Source organism: Vidua chalybeata, chromosome 1, assembly GCF_026979565.1.
Source record: "Vidua chalybeata isolate OUT-0048 chromosome 1, bVidCha1 merged haplotype, whole genome shotgun sequence".
Lineage (NCBI taxonomy): Eukaryota > Metazoa > Chordata > Aves > Passeriformes > Viduidae > Vidua > Vidua chalybeata.
In genome coordinates, this window is record NC_071530.1 from 131,548,165 (window position 1) to 131,575,800 (window position 27,636).

Consider the following 27,636-nt stretch of genomic DNA (forward strand, 5'->3'; position numbering starts at 1 on the left):
GTGAATCACAGTGTAATTTTTGAAACCTAGTCTGACTTTGCTCCTGTTTTGAAACTGTTTTCATTAATAATAAGTTGTAGTCAGGTAAGTCTTCTCATAATGTAAAGGGAAAAGATACGCCCTTCATTTCTGTAAAATCCACTTCAGTTTTCTTCTATACCTAACGGTCATGCTCTGTTTCATTGAAGTAGTACAGAGCTTTCTTGTTTTAGCAGTTAGAAAGGTACTTAATGCAGTTGCACTTTGAAATCATAGTTCAGAGCTGAAGGACTCCTATGGGTGCTTCCCTGTTTGGATACTGCTTAACAGGTGGAGCTCAGGAACCTGCTGGCCATAGTGTCAGGATGCTTTCTTCTTTTTGTAAGCCATAATATCTGCCACTCACTTTTTTTTTTGGCTATGTTAAATGCAAATATAACATCTCAGCCAATTCTTTATATTAAGTTGTTGAATGTATTTTGTTTGGTGCCATTTTTTCTTAGTTTTTCCCAATTTTAAGCATATAAACAAAAAGAGCATCAAGATGAGAAATGACTCCATGGTGGTTTTACGTCAGATGAATGCTCTGTGTTGTCTTGTCCTCCCAGTAGTCTCAAAGATCAGCTTCACTTCCAAATGCTGTTCAAGTCATTCTTTTGAAAGGCCACTGATTATCTTAAGGCTTAATGTGGGCTTTGGAGTGAGGGATGGGACTCGTAACGGAAATTGCATGCAAACCTTAAGAAATTTCTTTGTAAGAGGCAAATCTATTTGTATTTCAGTCAACTGTCTTATCTATTCAAAAATGTAACTTTTCTATGTAACATAATGAGGTACAAGAAATTCCATTATCCCAAACAAATTCCAGTTAAGAAGATACTTTTTATGTTGACAATAGTTCATGATTGTAACAACTTTGTGAGACTGCAGGGTTTTTTTGATAGATTCATGCTGGTGTATACAGGAGGAAAATCCTGTGGCCTGTGTTTTAAAAGAATCAAGGCTGGATGATCACAAGGCTTCCTTCTTTTCCTATTCATTTTGTGTTACTTGATGGTTCACAAATTTTCTGTTTAAAATGTTGGTTCTCCCAGTTTTCTAATTGAGGCCAGCTGCTTTCTGAGCTATCCTCTTGTTTCGGCTGTGTCTCCTTAGTGCAGTTGACCCTTTCTAGGTGCTAGCTGAAGTATATTTTGCTGTTGGTTTGTTTTTTTTTTTCTTTAGTAGCTCTTTTAAATGCAAGATATTAAATGTTGGTAGTCTAAACACCATGAAACTGATTTGAAGTTAAAGAAGAATAATATAATTTTCTGATGATTGTCATGGCATTCATCAGTGTAATCTTTAAAACAAAAAGGAAAAACCAAAAAAAACAAAACATCAAACATTATTTTATAGTGACTCACTTATTTCATGGGCTGGTGGAAACATAACCTTCTCAGGAACTTACCAAGCAGCAGCTATTAATAATCACCTTTATATGTATTGCTGGTAATTCAGAGATATGTTGTGTCTGAATATATTCAGAGATACATTTTAGACATTGGCAAGAACAAACCTCTCTTTCTGTGATAAGTGGTTTTCATTCTAAGGCATTTATACTTAGCTGAATACCTCTGATATTTTTTGTTTTTCAAAAATTCTCTCTGGCAAGGGAATCTTCCTTATGATAAGGGGAAACCCTCTAAATATAGAAATGTTTCAGCAGCATTCTGCTTAGTCAAGGTGTTCTGTGGAGGAGATGGCTTGGATTTGTATTATTTCATTATTTCTAACATAGCTGCTCATACTATTTCCTTGCTACAAAAGTTGATGGTTTATGGCCTTCCATGTAATGTGGATAGAAGCCTCTTGACTATTCAGCTATCTTTGCTGTTGGATTTGAAATGTGGTTTTCTGTCACTGCAAACTTTGATGTCAGGAAGGTTAGATAACTTCTTTGCTTTCTGTCCTTGATGTGGACCATCAGCTTTATTAGCCTTGGAATCTGTGTCAGAGGAATTCCTTAAGCCTACTATGAGTTCTGTGTGTTTTATCCTGCTTTTCCCAGTATCACATAATTTTGTGCAGTCCTTCTCTTCTTAAGCTTTTAGTTCTCCACCTGTTTCTTTGTTAAAAAAAAAATAAGGCTTCTAGAATATATAGGTACAATAGAGTTCTCCTTTATATCATTCTCATCTGTGTTAGGAACTTTTTGATATTTCAGTTGTAGGATTCTGTTTCCCAACAAAAGTCATGTGACATCAGCAGCGAGGTGCAATAAGAGCTCTCTTAGGATTACTTAAAATAGAATGGAAGACTTTGAGTATATAAGGTTGTGTGGCCTCGAATGTGATTTTTATTTGATATATGAGCTGTGACATAGCTATTGCATGACTGAGATGTGCCTGTAAGCAATGTAGTGTACAGATGGGGTTTCTCTGAAACAAAGCCAGCAACTAAATCTGAATGTGCTCATTTAAAGGGTAAAGAATACTTCATAAAACATATGGAAACATTTCTATGTTTTTTCATTAAGAAGGCTTCTTACTCCTTACGCATTTTTTATGATTGTTCATGCTAATATGTCATTTACCTGAATCAAGACTGCCTATGCATCAGTACAGTTTAATGACATTTGTACAGTAGTATTAACATTTTATTTAAAAACCCACTAAATATACTTTTCTATTATTCTAGAGCTTTTCATAATTTCAAAGGTGAAATAATCCTTTTCTTAGAAGTGTTGGAAAAAACTGCACCATTATGTATTGCAAAACACTTTATTTAGGAAGAATATGAAACAATAATAGTAGGGCTATTGCACGGTAAGATTTGAATTAAATGGTTATTGGGATCCACTATTATAAAATCCACAATTATTTAAATTTGAACAAGTAATGTACACCAAATTTATAAAAGAGGATCTCAATACTCAAAAGTATGGGTGCTGAAAATGTGCAGGAACCATAGCAGCTTAGCAACGGTTTTCTATGTCGTGCTATGTCAATAGAAGAATTGAGCATCCAAAGCATCTGAGCTTCTGTGGTCTGTAACTACTTACCAGAACCCTGTGGAAGAAATATGTGTTACTGATTTTGTCATTTTATGGGAAAAAATAAAATATGAAATTTCTAAACACTAATTGGTAATTTTTTCTACTCTATTTATTTGTAGGGATGTGAGGTGGAAATGGCAAATCCTGAGTTTTTCAGTTCTGCCCACATATTTGCCATATGATTTCCCTGATTAGGCTGTGCTTTAAATTTGAAACATCCTTTAGCAATATCTATAGCATCTAATATATTATGAAATTATATTTTTCCTACTATGATGTCAAATCCATAGTGGATTTTAACACTGAAATGTATTAAATTAATGTAGTGATGGCATTCATAGCTGCTCTTCAGGAGTACTAATTTACCAGAACATGGCCCTGGTGCTTGAGGTTCCTAGGGGGTAGGTTAAAACAGATAATATTTCCCTCTAGAAAAGAAGGATATTAGGTACATTAAAAAGTAGTGGTGTGTGTTTTCTTTGCAATTATAGGTGTCTCATCTGTAATGGATCAAGAGTTTTGCTTTGTGCCCCCTCAGACCCATAATTACAGTGATTCAGAGCCAGAATTTTTTTTAAACTATTTTTTCAGTCTGACTGTACTCCTAATGAAAGGTATTAGGGTTCAAGAAACAAACATGTAACACTTGGATCTAGGTCTTACAAAGTCATAGATAGTATTTTAGAAACTTCTGGCACCTTTTATTCTTGTACACTCTTTTGAAGTGTTTTGGTGCCAGATTTTAATTTGTAGGCATGTTTATAAGATTGGGGGGTTTTAAAAACCTCATCTTTCCTGTCTTATAAAGGACGTGATTTCCTTTTATTTTTAGGATGTAGGACCATACTATTTTGTATAGGGGCACTATACACTGCACTCCTGACAGCAGCTTTCCTACATGTATAGTCAAGCAGATATGTGAGCAGTTTGTTCAGCTTGTAGGTCCAGCTGGAAGTTGTTCCTTCTGAGTGTTATTTTTCAGTCATTTTAACTGTTTTTCTGGCTTATAATGTGCCCACATGAGCATGAGAGGCAACAGAAGGCAGAGGGGATGATGGCATTGCCCCACTGGAGAAGTCCTCAAAGGTGAATGAATTTATAAGCTGGTCTTGGTATCACTCTCTGCAGCAGTCTCAAGCTCATCTTTTAATGCATCAGGTTATTTTACTTTCTGAAAGATGTACAGTCTTGCAGGTTAAGATCATTTACATTCTTCATGTTTTTAATATAATTATTAATACTAGGTTCTTATTGTTTGCACTGGACTTAGGTAAATGGTAGAGGATTATTTGTGCTTCATCTATTAATGCTGAAATCCATATTGTCTCAATGAAAAGGATGTCAAGGTTGATGAAATTTTACATTCTGCTGTGCTGTAATGCAGCATTGTGCCAAAAATACTTTGTGTTTTACTCTGAGAGGTAAAACAGCTGATTATTTTCTTATTAACATCCCTAAATTGAAAATTCACAAAGCAGAGATCTTCAGTCAGTGTGTAGGTGGAATCTAGTGTCTCAGTTTTGAAAGAGGAACTTTTTGTAGTGCAGTTTTCTATACTGCTACTATTTGGTAATCATTTCAGAAGATGTCACTACTTAGTCACTCTTGTATGGTGAAATTTCTGCACATATACAGTTGTAAAAATTTCATCTGTTGGTTTTTTTTTTTTTTTTTGACCTTAGAGGGGGAAATATCAGCACTGAAAGGTTGTCATCTACTTTGGAGATGTAAGAGGAGAAATTGGAAATGGGAGTGGAGAAAAAAGAAATTGATTGTAGGAAGGTACATATGGAGATGGTGTTTGCAAAGAGATCCTGCAGTTGTGAGGAGTTGTGAAACAAGCCTCTGTACAGCTATGGGGGAATGCAATGCAAAGAAAACTGCTATTCATATGCAAAACTATTCTAAGCATTATTATTATCCTCAGTATAAAACCATTTTAAATACTTTTAGTAATAAATACTGTCATGCTTGGCAGTTTGGTTAACAAGATGATTTTTGGTTAACAAGAGCAGTCCTTCTTCTATGGTATGACTGGAACAAATATGACTTTATTGTACTTACTTTTTGGGGGATGATGGTGGGGTTAGTTTGGTTTCCTCTGTGTTTGTGCAAATAGGCAAGATGCATCTCCTTCAAGTCTCTCAGGCATTTATTTCCATCTAATTAATTGATTTCGTTGTAAAAAAATCTTCTGTACATTAGGCTGTATGGCTGTATTTTGTACAGTTTCTTACTTAAAATAAATAAATACATTACCTCATCTCTTAATTGCCCAGCTATGCCACTGATGACCCAATCCTTACTGAGTAAAGCTGCTGCTGCTGCAGCTCAGCCAAACTCCTGGAACCTCTCTGTAATATGCTGCTGCAGGCATTTCTTAGTGTGAAAAGCCAAACGCCTCTTTCCCTTGGTTTCATTTCCGCTTTCATTTGCTCTGGGATTTTTATTTCCTAAGAAAGGTTGACATTTCAGTTGTTTGAATATGCAAATGTTCTATGTGTTTTGTCTGGGTACAATTAAAATATCTTTGTTTTCATCTTTGTTTCTTTCTATTTCTCTTGAATATGTAATATATTTGTGAGGAAGGTAACTGATCAGCAATGCTGCTGAAATTGTTTAGGTGGTATTCTAAGATCCTTATCATTGCTTTCTTTTTGTTTGCTTTCTTATTTCTCAGTTTATGCATTGCAGCAGAAATGTTGTAGACTTCTGCAAATCTTTAGGAATTTTAACAGAAATGTTAGCTTATGTGCAGCTGGAAAACAGCTTAATGACTTGTAAAACTGTGGTGCTCATCTAAAAAAACCCAAAGAAAACCAAAATCATTATCTCTACAAAAGTTAGAGTAATTCTAAATTAGTAGGTTTCTAAAATTGCTAGCAGCCTCCATTTTTAACATTAACAACTGTCTTCTGGAGAAACAAAATTTGATCATCAGCAAGATTATTCCTAATCTTTACTCGGCCTTAACCTACATTGACGATGTGCCTAACAGAAGAAATATTTTTTTTTTGTATAAGGAATTTTTTATTTTAAATCTATGTCTTGTCTTTTTTTTAATGCATTGCATTTATGTGTGTCCATATCAGTATGGACATATTGAGATTCAAATACCTTTTAAAGAAATGCTAAGGTAGTATGTGTACTCTTAGAGTAGCTTTTCTTTGTTAGAAACATTTAAATTTCTTTTTATTTGAATCACTGTCTGGGATAAATTGTCTTTCCAAAATCATGTTAACTTCTCTTTCCTTGATGTCCTGTTGTAAATATTTTATGTCCTTTATGTATTTTCTCCTGATGCAATGCATTATTTTGCACTGGCAAGATTTTCCAAATCTTTCCACCTGTGAACGTAATGGCAGATGTGTAGTTTCCTGTGACAGAATGAAGCCTACTGAAAGTTAGTGTTCAACATAAGTTGACATTTCATCTAGCTGATCTACACATCGCTTCTGTGTACTCTGTGAAAAGTTTATTAGTTACTATTTCCTCTAGGAATGAATTTGAACCATATGTCTGATTATTAATTATCCATTCTGGATGGTGTGTTGAAAAAATTTATTTCCTGTATTTATTGACATTGTCTGAAGTCCTGGGATCTACATGTAAAGTGTCATGTATTCACTCCAAGTGGTAGCTAATGCAACGTGATGTAAATGAAGAAGCTACACATTAGAATTTTTTTATTTATTCTATTCTATAATTGAATTAAAAGAGGATTTTTCCCTTGCTGCCTTGCTTGTATGCATGTCATTTGAAGTTTCATTGCTGTGGTTCATTATTCATTTGCAGAGTAGGGGCTTCTTAGCACTGCAAAGGTAATTCCCATTCTTGTGTGCTGTAGTAACATAAGGGAAAGTCCTGAAAGAAGATGTAAGTTAAAGCTGAATTTAACGCAACTTGTTTGATTGTTGGGTGGAATGTCACTTAGCTAGACATATCTTTAATTCTTTGGTGGCTTCTCATAAGAAATTCTGTTAACCCAGAAGAAATAATCGGGTTCTTCACAGTGAAGGGTTTATAAGTGGAGCTCAATTTGCCATCCTGAGAACCACAGGGTTGTCTCTGGAAGTAATAATTACAAATGAGCAAGAATACTGCTGTTACAGTTGTAGTAATTTTAGTTTTGTTCCATAAGCATTATCCTCAGAGAAGAATTAACTTGAAATTGGATAACCCAGGTGCAGACTAAGGAAGGATTTTATCCTCTCCAAAAGTCAGTTAGTGCTCTTGCATGGACCTCCTAGCTCTAACCTCTGCAATGCTAGCATATATGAATTGAAGAGATGTATATCCATTAAATATAGGCTTATGTTCTTGTTTGTGAGGAAAGAATCTCATAAGGGGAAATATTATGTGGTGTGTGCTTCTTCCTGGGAAGTGGCTGGAGAGTATTGAGCAGGAATAGTTAATGTGAGGTCTGTGAAAATTCTTGGTGAAGGAGATTCCATGTTAGAATACAGTGTTCTAGACATGAATGTAATCTTTCCACAATTGTAATAGGGTATGCTTGTGCCTACAGGACAAAATTAAGGCAAATGAAATAACAAACATAACATCCTTGTAGTATTTATTATGTTACAGTTTTTCTGCATTGTAAAAAGAGGAAATATTTTCTGTCTGTGATGTGCTAAATACTGAATTAATTTCCAAAGGAATGTCTGCTTTTAATTTTTAAGATGGTATTGTATTTAATGCATTCTAGGCATGTGAAAATCATTATGGAAATGAGGGTATGTGATCTGAACTTCACTGCCACTTGGGTGTGCAGTGTAACTTGTGTTGAAGGCCTGTGTTATTCAATGCTTCTGCTAATAAGGGCAATTCTTTGTTAAGCACAATAATCCCATTTGATTTATCTTTAGGATACTTATTTTTTAATAGATAAAGAAATTATATTTTCAGTATTGGAAGTTGAATTGAGAGTTTCATTGTTGACTTTTTAATGGTTTTGTGTGGGAAAAGTGATTTGTCTGAAAAAAAGTTCCATGAATGGAAGACCTCTTATCGTTATTTCCTCATTCCACCACCCCACCTCCCAGTATCAGAGTTCTGATTTTTATAATAGGGTTTTTCCAAATATGTAATAAAGTGTCTCTAAGCAGCAAACAGAAGACAGTAGCTCTTCTGATTTGGACTAGTAGAAGGGGTGTTGCTGTTTGTCTTTTCTCTTACAGATTGGTTTTGATGCTATTTCATTACTAATCTCTCACATATAGATCTTCTCACTCGGCAGATGACTGTAACTAGTAAAATTGTGTCATAATAGTCCCTCTGGAAGGATAGTAGTGGCTCCTTATGATGGGGCAATGTAAAAATGACCTGGACTATTGACTATCCTTCAGTTTACTGTTAACTAATTATGCTAATTGGAAAAGTTTATTAGTTAGGATTTCTCAGTCATAAATTAACTTGCTTAAGTGCAGTGGGTAAAGAGCTGCATTTGAAGGGCTTAAGAGAATTGAGTTCTTCACTTAAGACAACAGCTGCTTGGACTGCTAGAAAGAAATTAATTTTCTCCTGTGAGCTCTCTGTCTGAAAGTTCAAGGAAAAAATACTAGTTTTCATAATTTTATTGATGCAAATAGCAGAATATGCAATGTGTTGCTATATAATGGAGAAATGTAGTTGTCTTTAAGGATTTAATTTAGCTGGGCTTTAACCACAGATTTATAGTTAATATGTAAATAGCAGTGTTAGAGAAGTAAATGGGTTTTTAAGATTAATTATCTGTTTGGTTCTTCGAGACTTCAGAATAATAGAAGACAAACAGTGTTTTATTTTGGTAAATAAACCTCTTCATATGTTTGTTGAAAAAATTGCACTTGACTGGACTTACAGCTTTAGAAATGTATTTCACCAAAATATTTGCCAGGAGAGTTTTTTTTTTTTTTTTTCTTTCATGAAAGCATTAAATGAAATCCACATTTTAGGTAAGGGCATATTATGAAAGGAAATTATTTATCAATGTACTTCTGCTACAAGTAGGTGGTATGCAAATACTTTATCCTCTTTTCCCTTCAGAAATCTTTTCCCTGGATCTTTGAGTAAGGAACATGAAGTTAGAACTTCATTTTAATGTGGAAAAAAAAAAGAGTATGTAGTTTATTTACCAAGTTATTTTGCCTTAAATAGTATTATAAAATACAGAACAGTGGTTGTCGCTTACTGATTCAATTAACAGTAGATGTAAGAGATACAATTTACTACCAAAAAAAGAGTAAAATCTCAAAGCTGAAGCAGTTGTGTAGATTCCAAGTAAGTAATGCAGGACACATTTAAAAAACATAAGAAATGGTTTAATTTCATTAACTGTGGTCTAATATGTTGTGCATCCTACTCTTGGTAAACCACAGCGGCATTTACTGGCTATTGCTTCAAAGCACTACTGGTTTTCATCCCTTTCATTGGCCAAATGTGTCAGAAGAACATTAACTCAAGTCTGGAAAACAGTTCTCATGGATTTTGCTTTAATGATAAATCTAGCATATAGTACACTTGCTGATACAATCAAGTGAATGGAATTTCCAAAATCTTGACTTAATGTCTTTTAAGTATGAAGCAATAATGTTTTTATGAAGTAGCTTTTAAATGGCATTTGTTGAAGTGGAGAGCAGCTGGATTAGAAGGGTCTGTTTCTAACTGCAATCAGCAATGATCATAGTATCATATTACAGTCACCCTATAAAATAGCTTGTATTTTAAGAAAAATGGGGGGAAAAAAGGGAAGGTAGGAATGGAGAGAAAAGCAAGCATGGTCTGTGTGATGCCCAGAGGGGTCTGGAATTGGTTACAGTTGGGTAATGTTGCTTCAGCTGTTTGGACAACAGTAGTATAGTTCTCAGTATAGGAAGGTCTTTATCAGTTATTGGGTTTTTAAAATGTTTTGGAGATACAGTCAACATGCATTTCTCAAGCATTTTAATTTGTAGGGTGGCTTTTCAATTCTAATGTTTACCAGGATAAAATTTAACTAAAATAATGACCATAATTGTAGAACCTTTTGCACTTCTCTCCTGTGTTTCTCTGTAATACCAAGTAATTCTTACCACTTTTCCATTTGTATCCATTTCTGTAAATGGAATGTATCTCTGCACAGAGATACAGTCGATAGATCATTTGTTAGGCTTTGCGAACAGGGAAAATACTTTCTGTTGTTTCTTACAGAACACTAAATTTGTTAGTGATGATGTGTTCTAAAATTTGTCACTGCTGAGTCTCAAACTTTATTTTAGAAAACAATTGTATCCTCACAGTAATTGTTTATTATTCTCTTCTTTAATGTGTAGTGCCAATGAATTAACTGCAAGAATCTTCTGTTGTTGCTGTTTCAGTAATAGCTTGTCATTTTCCTGCAGTAGGCAAGGTGTATCTACTTCACTAAATTATCAAGGTCTGCTGTCCTAACATTGCACAGGAATGTCTTGCAAAATAAATGCACAAAAATTTTGGAGACATGAAGTGCCCTTATTAGGTAGTGCTCTTGATCAATATTCCTGAATACTTCCCAACTGGTGCTCTTCTATACTTTAATTTTTATTAATTTAATTTTTTTAATGGCATGCTATCTGCAACAACAACAACAAAAAAAATTAAAGATGATTTTATTTCCTTAGATTTTTGGTTTTTTGTTTGGTTCTAAAGGGTTTGATACAGTCTTAGGCAGGATTTGATTAAAGCATGCATAGTACAACTGTACCTAAAATGGCAGCCAGCTAAGGCAGACAAATTTTTGAATATGAGTTTTAAATTAAAAGAAAACAAAAGTATAGATGACTTGTTTGTGAAGAAGGTCTAAATATGGTTTAACTTGTGCAAGCAAAAATAATATAGTCATCCCTGCCATGTAGCTGTATAGACACATCCTTCATCATAAGAACTGTTTCCCTGTCCATTAGTTCAAATAAGTTCATTTTTCTTCATGAAAAAGAGCTCTGTTTGAAAGTGCTTTGCTTACCTGAGGTCTCTAGACAAGGAGGGTCTATGGCTTGATTTAGTTGTATTGGAATGCATTTCTTTGGGAACAGTCTAAGGGAAGGTTGCCCCATGACATGCTTAGGTCTTTAATTTTTTTAGTTGGAACATGTTCCCTTGGAGGGCTCAGACCATGTTCAAATCCCTACGTACAACAAGGCTAAGCCAGGTTCTACATTTAGTCTGCTCAGGGAAGTAGGTCCTGGTGTTCTGATGGCTTTTATGGACTTTGTCTTTTGCAGAGCCCTACTACTATGAGGGTGTTCAGGACTCTCCTTCCATGTCTTCTGTCTCTTACTAGGACATTCCAGCCCTCACCAATCCCCTTGTCCTTCTCCTTGCTCTCTTTCCCTCTTAAATTTATATTCTCTTATAATTCACTGCATAATATTATTAAATATAATATTATTACATAATAGTCGCATTTCTGGAAAAGCACAGTTTTGCTTTATGGGCATCACAATATTTTGCTCTATAATATTGTGGTCATTTTTAGCTGTTTTTCAAGAAACTTACTTTAAGTTTTTATCTGAAGTAGGGCTAATTGATTTCTTGTAAACATTTACTAAGGTTATAGGTAATTTTAATAAAGCAATTATTGTTCTATTGAATGTAGTTTTTTAATCAGTGGTGTAATATGCCATTAAATCTTCAAAACTTTGCCTTCAAACCGTCAGTCAGTTTCTGCCATATTCCATTTGTTACTATATCTTTGATATGGACTCTGTCTTCAGTTTACCAGATTAGTAATTCCATTGTTAAAGCTTTGTACATGTATTGTGTAGGCAGTCGACCCAAGATGGGTGCAAAATATGTATCCCTGAAGTTACAAATTTTCTGTTTTGATTTGGAAAGATAGTTGTTTCCATGAAAAGGAATAATTAACTTCGCCTTTTATATTTACCCTCTGTTGGAAGAAAAAGGTTAAAAGAGGAAGAATGGCGAGGAGGATAGTAAATTTGCTCAAGTGACCTTTCTGCTGGGAATGCTAAGAATACCAGGGTGGGGAAACTCCATTTCTTAAGCCTAGTGCTGTTCATCCTCTACCTGGTTTGAGAAGTTGAATTCCTGTGTAGAGATAACACACTCTAACAGACATGCCCAAGCCTCCTGCTGGGACAGAGTGCGAGAACAAAAGCTCAGAGATTATAAAAGCTCAGCCTTGTGATAAACTACACATCCATGAAGCCCTTTGGGATATTGGGACAGGAAGTGGCCCCTCCTGCTGTCTGCTGGGCTGAGCTGAGCCTAACAGAGCCCTTGTCCCCATGTTTCTCTGTCTCCTGGGCTGAGCTGAGCCTAATGGAGCCTGTGTCCCCATGTCTCTGTCACCCAGCATTTTTAGTGAGGGAATGAAATAAATCTACTCTTTGCATTTCAGCTGTGGTTTGGTGGTTGCCCTGGTTACCAGTATATGTTGATTCATGCCCTCTGTATTCTAAATGACCATTTTTTGTTTTGAAGTGTTTCTTTTTGATTTTGTTATGACATGTTTTAGTGGCTTTTTATACTGAATATGGCTGAGTACTGTTCATCTGAGTCTGGTGCCTTTTCAGCATTTACTACAACCTGTTTGGCTTAAATGAACAGCTACCTTTACACACATGAGGAAATGACTATGTTGTTGTTAGTTATGTATCAGTAATTATAATGATTAGATCTTAACATTACCATAATATTAACATAACCTTCACGTACATTTCTGAGTCCCCAGTAGTGATAATCCTGGTGGATGACACATACATGGTCTTGAAATGTCAATAGGTCATGTTTAGGAAAGTGACCTTTAGGAAGCCCCTTCTCTTCTTTCTTGAAATGATGCAATTAACTTAATGAAGCAGGGGCAGTTGGGATAGATTCCTGCTCATAGTGTTCCCAGGTGCTGCCAGAGTCCTGGTCTGTGCAAGGAAAAATATGGTTATATTCTCAGTGCCAATCAGTATCTGCTGTACCAAGGTGTCAAACTGATGTCTTCCCCTCAGCACATGAAATTTTGAAGAGCTGTTATGAGTGTGTAAACATGTCACCATCAGAAAAGACAGCAATATTCAAGGTCTGCTAAATTTTTGTGTTTCCAAACAAACACCCAAAGGGAAGCAAGCACAGGTGCCTTCATATTTGAACTCAAAGTTTAATGGATGAAATTAATCTAGGATTAGTCCTGATAGCCTTCATAGTTTCTCATCTTTTCTGAGGCAATTTCTAAATGCTGAAATACATACCATACAGTGACCATTCTGAATAAATAGGTGGCAAATGGTCTTAAAAATTTTGTTCATTTTCTTACTGATTCTTTTTATTCTTGATTTTGACATATGAAGTTTCTTAAAGGAAACTTGCGTAAAATTAAGTTTACTGCTTTTTCTAGTTGATTAAAATATTTTTAACATCTGTATGACCACCATGAAATTCTCTGGATGCTGATGTCTTCTAAACAGTACTGAGAGAAAGTAATTTTAGTTGAGTTTTAAAATTTGTTAAAATCTGTTTAAATAAGCAAGTTAATCACAGTAGTGTTCATTCTGCACTTCTCTTTATCAAGTGTTTTTAGGAATTCACCTGTGATCTAAGTAGTTACAGGAAAAAACGAAGAGAAAAATTCTATGTGGCTATAGTAAATGTGACAAAGCATAATATATAACTAGTAAGAAACTTTGATATACTAACTATAATTGATTCCAGCGATTTGTCTGTTAAAGCCAATGCAAATAATTGTAACATCTGTCAAAAACCAACCACTAGCATGAAAACCTTTTAACATTTTTGCACTCAATAAACTATTTTATACATAAACTACCTTATTGTTTATATTAAAAACTAAAAAATATTCGGTCTGTTCCAGCCATTCTAACAAAAACTTTAATAAGTAGACATTGCATAAAAATGACACAATCCAGCAGTTATTTGGTAAGGCCAGCATAATCATAAATTTACCATCCACGCTTTTCCAAAAATACTAACCCATATTGTTCTCTCTGGACCTGTTGCAGGGATGACTAATCCAGCTGCTGAGGTCTCCCTTTATGTGTTTGATGGAACACTTGGCTTGCTAGACTACAGCTGTGTGTTTATGTGCAGTGCACACCTGCAGGGGCCTGACAAATAGCTGTAGTATGCAGAGTATACAAAATTACCCTGGCAGTGCTGCAAATAAGGAAGTTTCTGTTTTGAAGTCCATATGTGTGTGAGCTTGAGATGCCAGCTGGGGTATTTATGTTGCATTGCACAGATGTAAAACTGCCAACTGATTTTATACCAAATAAAGGCTAATCTTTTTATACATACTTGGTGTCAGAATTATGAAGTGGTACATAAGAATGTTCTCACGACTTAGCTCTTTTAAAATAAAAGCTGACATTAAAAATGCTCAAATGCACAATATGCATAGATGCTAAAGATAAAAACATGCTGTATTTACTTAGATATCTGCTGTAGCATGGTATTCTAAAGGTTTTATTGTTGCTGATGTATAGTTTTTAGCTGCACATAATCAGGACTTGATTTATTGTATGCATATACACTATGCTATATATTCTTTTTTCCAGGAAGTCACTTCAGCTCTGTGGTGAATCCAGTTTATGGGTTCTGAAATGTGAAAGCCCAATTTATATAGCTACTTTAACTTGCAAGCTTTGCTTTCCTATTTTCAAATGTTCTTGAGCACAGTGATAATTTTTCATCAAATGTAATATGTATTTTGAAAATTATTATAATTGTTAGTAAACCTTGTTTGTGAAGAAAATTTAACAAGTAACACTTGCTTCCAAATATTAAAGAAATTAAAATGGAAGCATTGATTTCATTTGCTAAAGGTATCAAATAACACAGATACAAGTTCTGATAGTTTGATGATTTTAGTCAGTAGCTTGGCTTTTGGTATGAAGTGGTTGTAAAGACAACAAGGTGAAATTAATAGTTTGTTTTGGGTACTTAAGTACTGCATGCTTAATCCTTTTTAAATGCCTAAAATTAAGGCTTAGAGGGGGAGAGAGAGTTAATGTGCAGATGTGAAAGTGGACAACTTTTGTGCTTTTGACTACTCACTGGTAGTTCTTTAAGCACTTAGCTACTTTTTTAGGCTTAACACACTTTTCCTTCAATTAATCTTTTTCGCATTAGTGTGTGAAGCAATTTTAGTCTTTAATTTATTGTTTATTCTGGGCTACTAAAACATTTGGGGATGTGTGGAATTCTGCTTTGGCTTACTCTGTCACAGTGTAGACTTGAAACGCATTTATGCTACATGTGCAAGAACAAAGGAAATGGGAGCATCATTGAATTATATCACTATAGAATGTATCCCAAAGGATCTAGGAATTTTTTACTAAATGTAGTGCACAGCTTAGAACTGGCTAGCCATCACATACAGCTCACCAGGCTGGTGGAGTTTTTTTTTAAAGCAAAAGAATTTCATACGTATGCACATATGCATGCATATGCTCACCCTGAGAGTGCTGTCTTGGACTTCTTGTGCTTAAAATGAACATCTGCAAGTTCAGATGCTCAAACATTATCCAGGTTCACATGGTTTAGAAATAGAGGTTTTTGATGACTGAATTTTAGAGCACAAACCTCAGGCATTACTATTAGTTAGCTGAACAGTTGAGCTGTGCCCCCATAATACTGCCTAGGCATGTCCTCCTGGCTGACATAATAAGGGTGCCTGTGCGATGCTCAAACCAACATTAACTGCTGAGAATGAGTCTGTGAGCAGAGAAGGATGGGAAGCAACACAGAATGCCAAATCTTGGTGAAAAATGGCAACACTTCAAAAGATGTTACTTCTGCTAGATGAGTATAGGAAGTCTTAATTGTTATTATAGCCTCTATTTAGGAGGTGTATTCAAGACCAAAAGAGCAGAATTCTGTTGCTGGGTGAAGAAATATGTTTCAAAGATGGTTCAGTTATTTTGTGGCAGGACCAGCTCTGTTACAGAAGGATATCACTTCAAACAGATTGCCGCCACTGCAGGTTGCAAACACACAACTGAAGGCTTCTAGTTCTCAGCTCATGCACAGATGTCTTTCAATAAGTTTAGCCAGTAATTTCTTCAAATTGCTCCGTTTATCAGCAGCACATGTCATCAATCCTGGAATGGTTGCTCAAGTCAAACTACAGAATCCTTAGCTTACAGACACAGCTGCAAACAGGTGAACAGGCAGAAAGTAATTTGTGCAGCTTGGTGGCTGTCAGACAAAAGACAGACAATCTGTGTTTAAAACAGATTGCAGACCTTGCATGAGCCAGACAAAAGGGATTTCTACAACTGCAAATAATTCCAAGGTTAACATATTTTCCTTTTTGCTATTAGGTGATTTGTTAAAATTGGAAACAATGAGCATTATAAATCTACACAGAAACTAGAGATAAGATGAAAGAGGAAAACAGATTCCTAAATAAGTTTACATCCTTCTGTTGAAAATCATACAACTGGTATCCATATAACACTCCTTTTTAAACTAAGCTGAGTTATAATACCTATAGGGACATTTAATGCAGAGTTTTAGTTATGCTAAGGAAGTCTAATTGGGAAAAGAAACAGCATTGTAAAAACAGTAAGTTCATAGTAAGAACAGTAAGTTCTGTTTTAAAATTTGACTTTTTTTTCTTTTCAAGATCTCCTTTGGTCATCATTCAAAGATAATGTGAAGATTTAGCAGCTTTAATTTAAAGTTTGAAGTCCTCTCTTTCTCAGATATTTTAATTGGTTGATTTATTGTACCAAGTATATCAGTGTGAGAAATTTGTAGCAAACAAGCGTACAGTAGTCCTAACCTAATTACAATAAATTAGAAAATATGCAATTGCCCAATCACAGATATTACCTCAGATGCATGACTATAGAATATCTATTGCTTCCACTTCTCAAGGGCTCAGTAAACTTGCCTTGACCTCAAAACTTCTGCAGCCTTCCATGAGGTACTAATCAAGCTAATGCAATATAGCCCTTCTTCCTGTTCAGTTCAGTGAGTAACTATTTACGTGCAATAATATTGATGGGTAATTCTATGCCTAGTTTAAGTTCTGGCAAATTTATTTTCCATGTTACTTAAAACTTAACAGCAGAGAAAGATTGTGGGTGGAGGAAGATGCAGAAAGTAACTGTCTACTGTAAAGTAGCATCTGCTTTTGTGATGATATGATTCTGTGCATAGGGGATAAATCATTCTGCTTTGAAATACATGGAAATCGATGTACTTTGTGTGTAATATGTGTTACGATGAATTCATGAATACAATGGATAATCATGCAAACGTGTTTACAAAACTTACTTTTGTCCCATCAAAAGCCACTGTTGTTTTGTTAATGAAAAAATTAAAATATGTTTGTTTTGTTACAATCGTGCCTATATTACCTTATGAGTCCAGCATAAGTAGTCATAATTGAAGACTACTGTTGTACAGCTATTTCAAGTTCATAGTATTATTGAAATCGAGCACTAAATTCTGCAGGGAATCCTGATGCTGAGGCTGAATTTAAAAATTCTTTATATTTCTCAACTATGAAGATATCACAAGCATGTGCTTCAATAAGCTAGAGCATGGAAGTACCCTTTTTCATGTTTTCTGACAAAATGCAAATTCCAAGATGAAATTATGTCTTTATATGTGCTGTGTTACAAGACTTCTTGCATTTGGATTTTCTTCTATTTTTTTTTGTATCTTAACAGACAGTAAGGTTTTAACATTTCAAAAATTATTCACACTAATGCAGATTTTCTGTTCTTTGACCAGGAAAGATTATATACTAGGTTCTTTCTTTGTAATGCTGACAGCACGTGTATTGCTTGTTGATTGTGCAGGGTGCGTGCTGCAGATTGCAGCCTGACATTGCTGTGGTGTTCTGTGCATGGGCTTCATGTGTTCACTGTAAAGGTGAGATCATCATCTTTAAAGGATGGTTTTAATTTGTGTTGGTGAATCAAGTGGATACTGTATTTAAGGAAGGGGAAAGAAGTGTATTCATGCAGGTTGCTGTCTGCAGTCCAAATTGCTGATCAGAGGGTCTTTATGCACATCGGTAATGTGCTGTGCAATATAAGCTGAAATATATTCCACAAGGGAGGAAAACGGAATAGGTTACATACGCTGTTCCTAAGTGCAATGAATATAAAACTCCATTACTCACTTTAAGCAGGTGCTTTTTATATGAGGCTTTAAAGAAATATAAAACTGCTGGTGAAATGATTGGTTTGTACAGACACGACTTAACTTCCAGTACTTTGACCAGATAAAGAGACTAAAAATATTTCTACAAACATTTCTTTAATGATTTCAAGGATTAAAGGTTAATATCCTCCTGGTGTAAGAAACTGCTATTCCAGACACTAAATGTATTGTTTTCTTTAAGTCCCCAGGAGTTGCATAGACCATTTAAAAGAAAACACAAACATGTTTGTTAAAATTAGAACATTGTGTTTTTAAGTTGATATCCTAAACAGGCTATATTAAATTGTTGGAAGGAGTACAGTGATATAAAGAAAAGCAGTGTGATATAGAAAATTGTGAATAAGAATGATACTTCAGTTAGAAAAAACCCTCATCTTTAATGAAAGTGAGATTTTGTCATCTGTGTGCTTGGAAAACCACATATAAAGGGGTAAACTGGCACCTTTTATTTAAAGCAGCATATACTTTCTGAAAAGGATAATCATGGGAAGATTGTTCATGATAATACTGATATACTGTATTTTAATCTTTCTCTTTAATTTCTATCATATTTTACTTACCCACCTTATCTGAATGACTGTTTTCCTGTCATTTCCTACTCCTTTACAGTCAGTGATTGTGGGAACAATCTCTGTAGTCCATCTTTTAATCATGTGACTCTGGGCTTTCATCGCTTCCCAACTGAGGGATGTTAACATTCTCTTTTGCTTCTCCTCCATGCCTAGCAACTCAGGAAATTAACTGTTAATGATTACACTTTAGATAGTCTTTATTTTTGATAATACTGTTACTGAACACATCTGATCTTCCTTTAAATTTTTATGAACCTTTGCAGTTTCTTTACTACTTAAAGGATTACTATGTCCATCCTCTAGAATCTCTTCTTGTTTACTTTTTTACTGGTCTGTAACTGTCCTATATTCAGTAAGCTCCAACTGAGCCTTCAGAGAGATTTCAGCCGTTGGATATTGTGTTTGACAGCGACCAGGTGTCATGTGTGTTACAGGGAAGCTCACAATCATGTGAAGGTCCACGTGATACTTGGCACTTCTTGTCTTTTGCTTAGTAGGTATGTTACATAGCACTGTAAGGTTTGAATCTGTTCTGGTGAAGGAGGCTTCTTAAAGGCAATGCAGACTCATAGGAAATGTTCATTAGTTTTATAGTTGCCAAATAGTTTATTTGAGTAGATTTGCCTTAGAGAAAGGAGCTCCGCAGGTAGAACAGAAGGTGATAAGGTCTGAGATGAGCTCTGATTTGTGTGAGAATTTGTTTTTTCATCCTACAATTTGCTGTCCTAGAAAGTTTCTCTTTAGCTGCTACCCAGCTTTTTACTAAATGAAGAGTTGTAAAATGCAGAGTTTAATCCAGAGTCTAAGATAAATTACACTTTTTGCTTAATGTGTTTGAAGATAAGCCCTTTGAGCCAGTACTGGATTGAACTTGAACTAGATTAAATAGAAAATGTGTTTCAGATTTTTGAGATCCTATTAACATTTACTAATGAGTGGAACTGTTTTCATATATTTTACATGTTGACATTTGGCATGAGCTATTATTATCCTCAGATACAGCAAAACTACTGTATTTGAAATGGATAGAAGGGTTGTACAACTGAGATGGAAGCGACTAATTGCAAGTGCATGGCTTCCAACCAAAGGGTTGGAAGACAAAGTAAGACAAAGGGTGTCTTACTGAGGATGGGATTTGTGAGCTCTTTCCTCCATCTGTCTATCTTCATATTTTTCAGGATCTTGCCTCAAATATTGTGCAGGTTTTTCAAGTTCTTACTTATCTGTATCGTGGTAGCATTTGTACCCATGTCACTTTTAGCATTTGTCTACTGACAATGCATAGGTATAAGGATTGATAGGACATGCTTTTCTAGAGTTACAATCTGGATTTTGATAAGTTTTTTTACATTTTCTTGGAAGACAAAAGTTATTTTAATGCATCAACTTTGGCTTCTACCAATTGTCTCAAATGATACAGAATATCTGAAATGCAGCTGTTGAATTGGGCAGAAAGTAAAATCAGTCCTTTTCTTTTTGAACCTATGTTACAACAGCAGGAAGAGTAGCACTAAAGGTACTTTAATCCTGTGTCCTGACTAGTGTCATATTTTCAAATCCAAACTAATGGCTTCAATTAAGTATGCTTATAACTGGTGATGCATAAATAGCCAGAATGTTAGCAATAATGAGGTTAATAATAATAATTGCCTGAAACTGCACTTTTCACAGCAAAGTTTTATTTACAATCTTGTCTATGTTTAAAGATGGAAAATGGTATTCCTTTTCTAAGTGTTGGCTATTTAGATCAAAAAGATCCACAGTCCAGCAGGGAGGAGGAGAAGCCTGGTGGTGGTCAAGATTGCTTATGGCAGAGGGCTTTGTGATTGTCCATGTCACCCAGGTGTGGCCCTCCTCTGACATGTGGCATGCCTGGGGACAGCTGCTGCCACTCCATAGCCCCACCTTGGCTTGCAGGTCTGCAGCCCGTTTTCTGAGCTGCCCTGGTTTTTTCTTACTGCTGCTGAGGTAGATCTGTTCCCACCTCATTCCCCTGTTCTCACAGCACTCAGGCCTGGCTTTGTGCCTCTGCCAACTCCAGTACAGTTTTTGTGGCAGATTGCTCTCACAGAGAGATTGCTACTAGTGAGATTCACATCTTCTCCCCCATATTTTCTATTCTGAAAAAAACATAGCAAATACTACATAGTAGTAGTTTAAATAAATACTACTAATCACATGTGAAGCTTTGCAGTCAGTGTGCAACATTTGCAAATTGTTGTCCACTGTGCTCCAGTCTTTGGTACCATCACAGGTGGAAATGGCACACTGGGAATAATGGTAGGTCCATAAGGGAATGTTTCTATTACTAGAAGGGAGGCATAGTTAAAATTTTCACCCTTATCTTCACTAACATCACCTCCAGCTGCACTGTAGAAAGCACCTGGAGGAGGGTGTTTGGGCACCTGATTACTTCTTCTGGTGAACTTGGCAGTGATAAGTTTACAGTTGGACTTGATGATATTAAAGGTATTTTCCAATGTAAATGATTCAGAGATTCTGTGTATTTCAGTGGGAGCTGTGTAGTTCTCATATGAGCATGAAGAACACATTTTACCTTACTGGATAATCACTTAAAACAGATCAATAAGGAATATTTAAAGCTTCTTCTTACCTAGAATGCCTTAAGCATATTATTCCAAATGTTCTGTGTTTTCTTCAATATTAGTTTTCAGTTTTTCAACCACAGAACCTCTTCATTTGAAGCAGGATTTTAGAAAAATCAAGAGGCTTCTGGGTTAGGGCATATGGGGACCTGTACAGTGTGGGCAATCTTGAAAGAGGAACATAGCAACAGGTTTTTGTCTTTTTGTCTTTTTAAAATTCTCCTGTAGGAGAAATGCTGCTATTCTTTTCTCCTACAGCAAGCTGGGAAATATTTTGCAATATGTAAATCTCTGTTTATAATGATGATTCTGCATCTTGTTTAGGATTTAGGCAATGGAGAAATCTTAGTTAGTTTACAGGCAGTTTAAGGATTTAAGTGATTAGTTAGGGAGATTTTAACATGTGCTTTTTGCAGCTTATGTTCTGATGAAGAGAATGATACATACTTACATTGATAAATACTTTATTATTGTTGCCCAAGAACAAAGCAGCTTGACCTTCTTTAGGGAGTATTTCAGTTTGTCACTTAATTTCACCCTTTCATGCATTTACTTTTTCTTTTAGTACCATGGTTGGAGAAAATAAAATCAGAGCTATTTTTTAGGACAGGGTTCTCTTATGTGTGGAGCTCTGGCACAGAAGCTCAAGTCAGTAGAAAATCTGTCCAGTTCACAATACGTTAAAGGCAAGACAACTCTACTATAATCCTGTTGTTGTTACCCTGTTAAGTCTTGGGAGGGGGTGGGGACGAAAAAATAATTTCTTAGAATAGTAATATGTAGATAAAAAGTTGACACAGTTACAGCTTCTACATTTTAGGAAAATCTCTCCTTGTCTCTTGTTTTTCCAGTTAAACAAAGGAAGCGGGAGAGTGTGGGGGGTTCGAGGAGGGAACCTCAAACACAAGACCCCAGTGATTTCAGGTGATGTGTGTGAGGAAGCAGAATGATTGAAAGTTCCTATGTTGCTGCTGTTTTATTGCAAATAAGAATGTGAAAGCTTTATGCTCTCCCAATGCTTTGAACGTGAGAAGTAGGACTGGTGCCAGTTAGAGCTGGTCTTTGTGGCTTCTACTATGTTCTTTCAGAAAGGAGGAAGGAATTAAGTTTGGTTTTAGCTTGGAGCTCCTCAGAAGAACCATCTCTCCAACCAAGCTCAATACAGACTCCAGAAGTTCTCACTGAGCACTGCCTAAGCAGAGACTGAACACAGATTACTATCTCTCAGGAAAGAAATGAGGTTTCTCTTATACTTCAATTTGTTTACTAGCTTTTTGGTTTTAGGCATGTAAAACCTAAATATATGTTTCTATGAAAATAATCTGACATTTTTTGTCATGATTCCAGTAAGACTTATGCTTCAGTGTTATTTCATTTAGTTAATAGCTCCTTACTTTTATTTATGGATTGATCTTTTTACTGTTTGAAATTATTTTGACAAGTATGTGACAGTCTTTTATAATATCATGTTGCCAAACCATAGTTTATTGGTACTTAATGCTTTAAATATTGAGATTTTTCCTTCTGAGGCCACAGACTAAATGTGGGGACAATTCATGTGGAGTTGCTTCTAGAAGTTTGTCATGCCTTAATCATTTCCTATTTCATATTTTGCAGTTCTTTTATGATCTTTCTAAAGAATTACTGAATTTCAGGGATTTGGCGGCACACAGTTCTGACTGTTGTCCTCAGAATCAGTAACATTCCTTTTTCTGGTTTTCTGTGTTTGTTATTGATCAGTTTAGATTTCGTTTTCTGGTTTGCCAGTAATGATTGCAAATTCACCTTATCACAAATGGATTGGTAAAAGCTGTTCATTGGTAAAATCACTAGTTAAGTGATGTTTTTAAACAGGCCTTAAATTAAATGAGTGCTTAGATTTCTAGGCTTGCTAGAAGAAATCCTGAGCTGATCTATAAAGACATACTTGTGATCTGCCTTTAGCTATTTGTTTCCCCCCTGCTTGCACATGGAATGACACTGAATGCAGGAACCTGGGGCAAGCTACGTGGTTTGATTACGTACATGGAACAGAGCAAAGCTATATCTGCAAAGTTGGAGGGAAGATGTGAATACCTGTTTCAAAGTGTGGGAAAACCTTTCTTGATTGCACAATATTTCTGTACGCGCACCTGGGTCACAATGGTTCTTCAGGCTTGGAGTTATAATTAAAGTGAGTTAGTGTGTGCAAGGTGTAAATTGTCAAGGTGTAGTAGATTTTAAGTTAGAAAACCTTTCTGCCTATTTTGGGGTTCTACCATATGGAGACAACAGATTTTAAGTCTTTGGTGATATGATCTATTCTATGTGTCTGAAGTTAAATAAGCTATACTTGATCACCGAGTGTACACACGGCTACGTATGGGGAAGGAAACACTGGATTTTTACTGCAAATCATTCTACAATGGGCAACAAGTTTGCAGGAAAAAAACCCCAGATGTCTTGAAAATTTATCTGGAAGGAGTCATAAGTTATATTTGATGGTGTGACTGGCATATGTATCTCTTTCTCCATAAAGTCATTGATTCCCCTGTTCCTGGTGAAAATAATAAATTAACTGAAGAAAAAGTGATTTGTACTAAGAAAAAACATGTTGCCCTAATTTTACTCCACTGGGCAACAAAGTCAAGTAAATCCGAGTGGTGCTTTTGCAAGCGAGATTCCAGAAGAATGCGTACAGCACAAGTTCTACTCTCATGTTTTGCACCTTGGAAATAAGCCTTTCTCATACTTCATTTGCATGATGTTTGCTGTTGGCAATGATAGATTTGGTTTTCCTAGTGTCTGTTCAAATTCATGCTCAATGTCTTAATTAAAATGTTGTGGTCTGTTTGTCTCCATACAAAATTTCAGTTAGTACATGGGGGCGTGGAGCATTTCTTTTCTGGGAGTTTGAACATCTTCATAATCAATCCCTTAAAACACTACTTTAAGAAATGTTCATAAACATTGAGGGGAGGGAAGGAAGCTCTAGTCTTTGCTTGCTTAAACATCTGTTTGCTGTATTAGGTATTAAAGGAATATTTTAGTTATGTAAACAACTGTTGAGACTTTGATTTTATAATGATATAACGATGAAAGAAATAAGGGAGACTATTTGGGAGGAACTGAAGTTACAGGGATGGAAACTACAGATGGAGGCATACGAAGGAAGCAAGGTTTCTTTCTCCTCTGTAGAGCAGCTTGCCAGTTTGACAAGTTTATGAGAGATGGTTCATAATTTCCAAACATTTTCAGTGACTGAAGAAAATGGCCTCGTATTCTAAATCAGTTCATTAGAAATGGTTCACGAAAAGTCTCTAAACTTTCTGTGCCTTGAAAAAGATTTGTAACTTGGCAAGGGTGATCACCTTAAGTTTAGGTGATTTTTGTCTTTGTGATGAAAGTCTAGTTAGACATTCTGGGTTTCATAATGTGTTCTCTGTATAGGATTTCAGTAATTAATAAATAGGTTTCTTGAGTATCCATCAGTCCAGAGCTGTGCAACCTGAGAGGATTTTTTTTTTTCTGGCAACTTCTCCTTGGTTACTATGGTGTGCTGTAGTTATCAGGTGTTGAAGCTGAAAGCAGGTTGGCTTTTGACATCAAAGCAACATAGAAAAGGAAGGTATGAGTACGCTGTGTTTTCCCAATACTTCTTTATTTTCTGTCCAATAGTTCAAAACAATGGACAAAGTGTTTACCCTTACCCTGTAACAGAAAAAAAAATCTTATTACTGCCACCAGTTATTTCATATGCATTAAAATGTGATGGTTAATTATCTATGACCATGTATTAAGGATTTCTTTAAGTCTAAGCCATTAAGCTTTCCTGGCTTCCCATCATGGTCCTTAACTGCTGGCTGGGTGAAAAGCAGTTCATAGGCTCATTTGAGCAATGCTTTACTGACTGTCATGAATTTGATGACTGGTCAGTTGAAAAGGGCAAATACACTCATGTTTTCATGAAGGTTGTAGAAAATAAATGTCTTGGATAATGCTGTCATGTCTTGCTGAAATTCAGTAAGTCCAGAAGTTACTTGGTGAGGGATTAGGAGTAAACAAAAACAAATAGTGAGCATGATCACACTAAACTTGGTTCCTTTTTTTTCAAATAGGATGCTAAACTAAAATGTAAGTTATGCATGGTTTATGAGAGATGCATGTAAGTAACATGGACTATTTTAGTATCAATGCAAAGAAGTTCTCCAGGATAATGCAGTTAACAGTTAACTCCATTATGCAAATTATTTCGTTTTAAAACTACTTAGTTTTCCATAGTGAAGTGAGAGAAATGTATTGGACATCACATCTTTTATTTTGATTCTTAAAAGAATTGCTGAAAAATGAAAACAGCAAGAAACTACCAGTTTTAAGAGGGCTTAAAAGAGGGGGATCAAACTGTGACCTCAGTTTGATTTCCTTTAATTGTAATATTGGCTGCTACTAACAGTTTAATAATCTTTGTTTTGGAATTGGCAGAAGATGGATATTTTTTTCCATTTTTATTTATTTTTTTTTAATTTGAATGCAATGACCTCTATTTTGCACAAATTTATAGGAACTATGAGGAGGCAGAAATGCCTACAGATATCCTAGTTTCTTTTGACAAATTCATGTATTGTGTCAGATACTGTGCCTTAGATCAAAGGGGATTTTCAGCTTTAAAAGAGGCTTACCCTGGACAAAAATGGGAATGAGGGTCTGTTCACAAGACAAACTGGTAGTTGGTCTTTCAGACTGAGAACTGATGGGGTGTTGTAGTGGGAGGCACACAAATTAGTTTCAGTGCGTATTCTTTGAGCCTGAAGCCTTCCTGAGTCACAAATTCGGAAAAGTCTGGACATACCTCAAAGACAGAAGACAGGTTAAATTTTGATAAGAAATAATACCTTGAGTGTGGAACCTACTTTCAGATGGCTGTCTGCTTTACCTTGTGCTTTGTGTCCTTTCATGTGTTTCTTCTTTGTTTCTATCTTGGAAAGTACTTTTTATTCAAAAGTTATTTTAATGTCTTACCAGAGAAAAATATATTCTTGATATATGTCAAGAAGACTGCTTGCTAAATGGTTTTGTATGCACCACGAAATACTCTTCAATCTTTAGGAACTGGAATAGGCACAGTGAACTAAGCATAATTACCAAGGTTAATCTGAAATTTTCTGTTCCCTATAAGTTTTTAGGATTTTTTTCCTTACTAGTTAATATATATTAAAGGTTGTTCTTTGGGTTAAGTCTTGGAGAGATTTTGCAAAAAACCTAATTAATTCTGTAGATAATTACACTTCTTTGATGTGTTTAATAATCTTGAAATGTGTATAAAAATGCTTTTTTACCTGATATTCCACAATACTTTCCTTGCATAATTATGGATTTTGGAACAAGTTCTGTGTTACGTACATGAGGAAATGGTTCCATAATTATACTAATGTTTGCATAATTAACAAGCTGCTTGCCAATTTTAACTGACAAATTCCAAGTCGCTTCTGCATGAAGGGGGGGGAAAAAAAAACATAAAAAAGGCAACTTCTGTTAGTTTTTCCTTTCATACTTCTTACCAGGTGTTGAAACTATTTATTTCTAATTTGCAAGTGAATTTATGTGGTTTTTTTCTGATAGGCAGTGCTGTACAGATTTGGAGGGCTGGCTTCCTCCATCTATACTCTGGGGCTGTTTTGGGGGGCTGCCCTCAAGCTCTGCCAACAAATCTCAGTCCTGGCTTGTGCAATCCCCTGCTGCTTCTGCCGTGGCTCTAGGCAGCTCTTCAGAAGTGACTGCCAAAAGCACTGACTTCTTCCAAGTGGTGCAGTAGTTTTCTGGTGCTCACAAATGGGGGATGAGGAGAGACCACCAAAACTTATTTCCACTTGTGACCCAAGGCAAGGTTTGAACTCCAGTTTCCGCTGAAAAATGGCAAGTGTGCCGTTGGCCTTCTGTACTGCTCAGCTGCATGGATCTAATGCTTTACATAGCTACTGAGTAAAATGTTGATGTCTAAATAAAAGCTGAAAACACTTAGTCATTTTAAGATCCTGAAATTAAATGGTCGTAATAAAAACATGAAGGAGAATAGCTGATGTGGCACTTGTAAAGTGAAAATGAAAGTGTATCTATGTGTATATATGCATATTTGTTATTTCAATTTCTAAGTAGTCTTGTGTGTTTTCCTCACAGTATCTATATATATTTCATGCATAACTGTTTGTATTTAAAAAACCCATATGCAGCATTCTTTCACTTTCATTTAAAACCTGTGAATCACAACAAAAATGCTGTAAGAACATCTAAGGTAGATAATTAAAATATAATTAAGTTT

General features: G+C 35.5%; 1 protein-coding gene across 4 annotated transcripts in view; it reads left to right on the top strand.

Annotated features, from left to right (window-relative positions):
* VPS13B (vacuolar protein sorting 13 homolog B) overlaps positions 1-27,636 on the top strand; it is a 429,986-nt gene that overhangs the window by 109,061 nt on the left and 293,289 nt on the right. The gene's annotated exons all lie outside the window — the stretch shown is intronic.